Below are 6,296 nucleotides of genomic sequence, written 5' to 3' on the forward strand. Positions count from 1 at the left end.
TTCTTCTCAAAGGCGTAAGAAATGATGCTGAATGAATAAATAGTAGAAAATCAGCGTTTGCAAGAGGATGACAAAAAAGGGAGAATCAATTTACACTGCTACATGTGTATATGGTCTAGAATCCATCATTGCAAATATCCATCCCATGGATGTGATGGCTGAAGGTTTAAATACAGAGAGCATGCCTGACTGGAGTCAGAAGTCTTATGGTGGGAGGGAGGTATCATGTCACAGAATCATAGAATGGCCTGGGTTGAAAAGGACCTTGAAGATCATCTAGTTTCAACATGGCTTGGTATAGAAGGTTTGGTAGCAAAGATGTTGGCAGACTTTTAGCTATAATACCACATGGGGAAATATAAACTTATTGTTTGAAGTAGTTGTTTTCAACTTGATATCTCTAACTCTTCAATGATATGTGATGGAAATGTTGACATTATCAAAACATTATTTAAATAGTGGTACATTTGCTTTGAAATAAAACAGTAGAAATACTTTGCCTGGTGAACCTTTCTTAAAGATTTCACTGGGACAGAAATGAGTAGGAATTTGTGCAATTCTCATCACTTTTCATCTCTTTTGAGTGAACTGAAGGATAAGGAAGCAGGCTTCCTTAGCCTGCTTTTTGCTTTGTCTTCAAGACTGAACACTTAAAGATTAGTGCTTTTTAATTAAAGTGTGCAGTTCCAGCAATGTGAGGATTTCTTCTAGTTGATGTTTTTTTGTGCTACAATAGTAAAGAAAGCAGCAATTCTTCCTTTCCAGGGTTGTCAAGTTTCACTATTGCAATTCTTCTGTCAATGTAACAGATCAAATTCCTTATTTATCACTCTCTTGTGTTCTCTGTAAAGTCAAATAGAAGTAAAACTACTCGTCACTTGGCCAGCTGCATCATGACCATCCCTGAATGTGTTCAAAAACCGTTTGGATGTGGTGCTCAGGGATAGGATTTAGTGAAGGGTTGTTAGAGTTAGGGTAGTATGGTGAGGTTGCAGTTGGACTTGATGATCTTTAAGGTCTTTTTCAGTCAGAGCTATTCTATGATTCTATGATTCTATGACACTGTTTTTATTTCATAAGAAAGGAAGATAAAGGTGCTAACAGAGTTAGCACTGAATACAGCCCATACAGAATTGCAGACTGGCCAAAGCAGGAGTGGCATTTTCACAATCTGCTACTTGGCATTTCTTAGAGTATTGCTAGTGTTCAAATTGTCAGAGATTTGTATTGCATCCATCCCAAATGAAATGGGCTGGTGTATCTCAAACCTGAATCAGGAATGATGGAATTCACAGGAATTCACCTTATATATTACCTACCTTTGTGTAGGTAACATATAAGGAAATAATTAATGGTAGTTATCTGGTGTCTTGCTTATAATTATATGCTAAACTGAATGTTTTGTTTGTAAATATTGGGATTTTTAATTATTCGTATTGTGGTCAGAGCAGGGGATTGTGATACTTCAGAAAAACAAGAGATGGGTGCTATTTCAAAGTAAAAGCTGAAGAGCCCAGAGAGCCCAGTTTGCTTCTCTGCATCTAGCTCATGGCTTTTGTGCCTGTCCCAGCTCCCTGCATGGAGTCTTCCAAGGTTATCTGAATTGCTCATTCCTTTCTTGATCTGTACCTATGATCTGTAACTGCTTGGACTACAGATTTCTACTCAGCTTGAGTTACGCACTCAAAATAGTACATAGTTATTTAAGAGCTGGTTAATTCAAATAAAAAAAGTGGGAGTTATGTCAGTGAATTAATATATGGTGATGATGAAATTCAACAAGTGTTGATTAGTTGTTCTTAAAGCTTGACATTCATTTACAGGAGCTTCTTTTACATAGCTCAGATGTAAATGTAAATGTTGATGATGTAAAGTGATCTTGTTTTATACCATCTGTAAAGCAACTTTGTTAGACCTTAATGAACACTGGGATCATAGATTTTTTAATGTAATGTAGCCCAAATAATTGAGAATTTTAAATTTGATGTTTTTTTGTTGTGGACAGATACTTGGCCTTAGATATTTGAAGTCAAGAAACTGCCAACTCTACACAGGTATTGCATCTGTGTTCTTTTTAACAGCAGTGGATCTTTCCTAATGACGCTCATCAGTGGTTTGTTAGAGAAAGGGATGGCTGTTTTGCTCTGCAGTTGTTCGTTAGGTGAAAAAGTGGTCTTTCTTTATTGTGGAGCTTTTATCTATACAGAAACTAGAGCAAAGTGAAATCTTAAAAACGAGTGAGATGGAAGTGCTGTTCTGGTCTTTGTTTATCCTTATAAACATTCAGATCTGCTTTATTTTTAGAAAACTCGGGATTGTCTCTGCAATTCTAGGGAATATGTATGAACAATTAAGCAGAAGTATCTTGCAGGGATGCTTAAGGATAGGAAGACTCTTAACTTGAGATAGTAGTAGTGTACAGACTACAAAGGAATTTCCCTGACTGGAAAAAAAGCATGACGTAGGTCCAATAAAATATTCTTCTGTGGAAATAGGTATTTTTTTCTGTGAAAGTTCTTTTGCATTTTAATAATTCTTGTGAAGAGATAGGAGGTGAAAATTAACCGTAAAAACTTATAAGCCTTATCACCGTAGTTCTCTGGTCTCTTAGAGGGGAGAAGCAGCAGACCTCTACTAGTTTCCCATCCAGGAGCAATACTACACAGACAGCTTGTGCATGTGGATGGTTGGCTTCATGCCTTAATTCATTTCCTCAAATTATACCCAGCTATTTCCCTTAATACCCCTTGAAGATATAGTTAGAGAACTTATTTAAATGAGCACAGGTATCCAGTTAAAAACAAATTGCTAGCAACCCTCATTTTTCATTTCTTGCATGCAACTTCCAGTTCTGACAGAGCTCCTCAATTGCCCAAATACATTTATTGTATGTACACTGGATATAGCCCATTCCTGAAGTTTTTAGAGAATATCCATTGTCCCCTATGTCTTTTGAAACCACAATTATGCATGGTGATTCTGAAGTGGAAAGAGCAATTCCTTTGGGTCTGGTATAGTTAGCATTTTCATTTACTCCTACTCATGTAGGTGTCTTGTTTGTTACCTGTGAGGGATAACAGGAATGCTTTCCTTTAAGGTAAGTAATCAGATTACGTGTTATGTTCTGTGAATATAGAAAATGGTTATGTGGCAAATCCTTTTAACATTGGGTTTAATACATGTTGGGGGTGTCTTTCTTGACTTCAAGCATATGACTTGAGCATTGTAAGATTTGTAAAGCTTTAGAACATTTCTGAGTCCTCATGATGGCAGTTTACTATCAAGGTTCCTAAATGTATTCAGTGAGATGTTGACAGCCTAGATATTTTTAAAAATACTTCTTAGTCACATTGAGTACATTCAATCCTCAAAGCAGTTATCAAAACAAGTTTTACTTGCAGTTGCCTACTTGCCAGAATCACCCTCTTGAGTCTTTAAAGGTCGAACTGCCTTCTATTAGGAACTGGATACCAACTGTATAATACCTTTTAAAAATAGATGTATGTGGCAGGTGGGATGCCCACCCCAAGATACCTTTTAAAAATAGCCATATGTGGCATCCGTCTGCAAAGCAAATAAACAGAACTTGCTGCGGAATCAACACTTCCCAATGTGTGAGCAACTGTGCTGTTACTTGCAAAAAGTACCTGCTGCTCACATGGAGAGCAAGGGAGCAGTGAGTGAATCATAGTATCGTCTAGGTTGAAAAAGGCCTTCAAGATCGTAAAGTTCAACCATCAACCTGACCTACTGAGTCCCGTCACTCAACTGTGTCCCTTAGTACCATATCTACACAGCTCTTAAATACTTCCAGGGATGAGGACACTGCCACTTCCCTACAATGACACTATTCATGAAGAAATTCTTCCTGGTATAGAGTCTAAACTTCCCCTGGTGCAACTTGAGGGCATTGTCATATTCTGTCACCTCAAAAAAGAGGCTGACTCCCACCTCTCTGCAACCTTCTTTCATGTAGTTGTAGAGGGTGATGAGGTTTCCCCTCAGCCTTCTTTCTGTCCTATTGTACAGTCCCAGTTCCCTCGTAACTCTTGTGGATGCTCCATCCCTGGAAGGCCAAAGACAGATTGAATGAAGCTTTTAGCAACTTGGTCTGGTGGGAGATGTTCTCATCCACAGCAAGGAGTTGGAACTAGATGATCATTAAGTGTCCTTTCCAAATCATACCATTCTCTGGATTTTTATGGCATTTTCTCGTAACAAAATGTTCATCTCAGAGAACACATTCATTCACCAACTTTTAAACCACAATCTGCGAACAGCTGCTGCCATAAGCTGGCCATTTTTCTCTTCCTAAAAATGCCCTGCATTCTATATTGAGAAATTAGGGCCTTAATTCTGGGTCAGCACAGATTTCTCCAGCTGTCATTGCTTTTGCAGAAAGCTACAGTAGTGAATGTAACTGCTCTGGAGAGCTCAGGAAAACTTTTCTGATGCCAAGGAAGGGATTTGCAATGCTCTGTGCATCCTGGTGGGCTGAGCTCAGTGTGGGAGGTGTCCCACAGACACCTTTGAGCAATGCATGCTCCAAGGCATGAAGAAGATCGTGTGTAATTTTTAGAAAACTGTATAGACTCAGTTCTTGACTGCTAATACAGCTCTGGTCTTCTCTCTTACAAATGTCCCCTCCAATACAAATGTAACCCCAAATATGGTAAATTATCTCTGGCACAGCTATTTTCTAATCTATAGGAAGAAAAAACACATTTCTTTTCCTTAATGGAATAATCACCTTCATTAACTGCAGCTTTCAGAAAACTTTTCCCGTGCTCTTCAGTGGCAGCAGCGACTTCACTTTGAAGTCACTGTGAAAGTGTGAAAGGAAAAGAAAGCAAGAAATTTAGACACTTACTGTTCTAAATTAACAGATCCTTTGCTGCAACACCATATTTGCAGTTAATAGTAGCATTCTTCTTAGTAATAATTCCTTCATGCATATTGCACCTTGGAAATCAACAGCAGTGTATGTAAAGTGAAACACTTCCACCTGTGTGCAATGTTTCTGGGAACAAAAAGTCAAGGCCCTGTGTGTGAGAGGTCAGTGGGGTTTTAATTAGGGAAGGTAATATAAGAAAAGTAGGATTGGAAGTTGAATGTGCCACCCCAAGAGAGGCAAACTAACTCTCTACCATAAGTGCTGATCTTTTCCCTAGTACTGGTAGCAGAATCACAGAATTGTAGGGGTTGGAAGGGACCTCTAGAGATCATCGAGACCAACCCCCCTGCCAAAGCAGGTTCCCTACACCAGGTCGCACAGGTAGGCGTCCAGGCGAGACTTGAATATCTCCAGAGAAGGAGACTCCACAACCTCCCTGGGCAGCCTGTTCCAGTGCTCCGTCACCCTCACCGTGAAGAAGTTCTTACGCACATTCGTGCGAAACTTCGTATGCTGCAGCTTATGTCCGTTTCCCCTCGTCCTGTCTCCACGTACCACTGAAAAGAGACTGGCCTCACCACTATGGCCGCCACACCTCAGATATTTATAAACCTGGACCAGGTCCCCTCTCAGTCTTCTTTTCTCAAGGCTAAACAGACCCAGTTCACTCAGCCTTTCTTCATAGGGGAGATGCTCCAGGCCCTTCACCATCTTTGTGGCCCTCCGCTGGACTCTTTCCAAGAGATCCCTGTCTTTTTTGTACTGGGGAGCCCAGAACCGGACACAGTACTCCAGATGAGGCCTTACCAGGGCAGAGTAGAAGGGGAGGATCACCTCCCTCGACCTGCTGGACACGCTCTTTTTAATGCACCCCAGAATGCCATTGGCCTTTTTGGCCACAAGGGCACACTGCTGGCTCATGGCCAACCTGTCGTCCACCAGGACGCCCAGGTCCCTCTCTGCAGAGCTCCTCTCCAGCAGCTCATCCCCCAGCCTGTATTGGTGCATGCAATTATTCCTCCCTAGGTGTAAGACCCTACACTTGCTTTTGTTGAACCTCATCCGGTTTCTTACTGCCCAGCTCTCCAGCCTGCCTTCCAGCACAGCATGTCAGCCAATCCTCCCAACTTCGTATCATCAGCAAACTTGCTGAGGGTGGCCACTATCCCCTCATCAAGGTCATTGATGAAGATGTTGAACAAGACCGGACCCAGCACAGACCCCTGGGGGACACCACTGGTTACAGGTCTCCCAGACAGACTCTGCACCACCAACGACGACCCTCTGCGCTCTGCCACTCAGCCAGTTCTCAACCCACCTCACTGTCCACTCATCTATCCCACACTTCCTCAGCTTTTGTTATAAGGATGTCGTGGGAGACAGTATCAAAATGCCTTTCTAA

Source organism: Meleagris gallopavo, chromosome 2 (genome assembly GCF_000146605.3).
Source record: "Meleagris gallopavo isolate NT-WF06-2002-E0010 breed Aviagen turkey brand Nicholas breeding stock chromosome 2, Turkey_5.1, whole genome shotgun sequence".
NCBI lineage: Eukaryota > Metazoa > Chordata > Aves > Galliformes > Phasianidae > Meleagris > Meleagris gallopavo.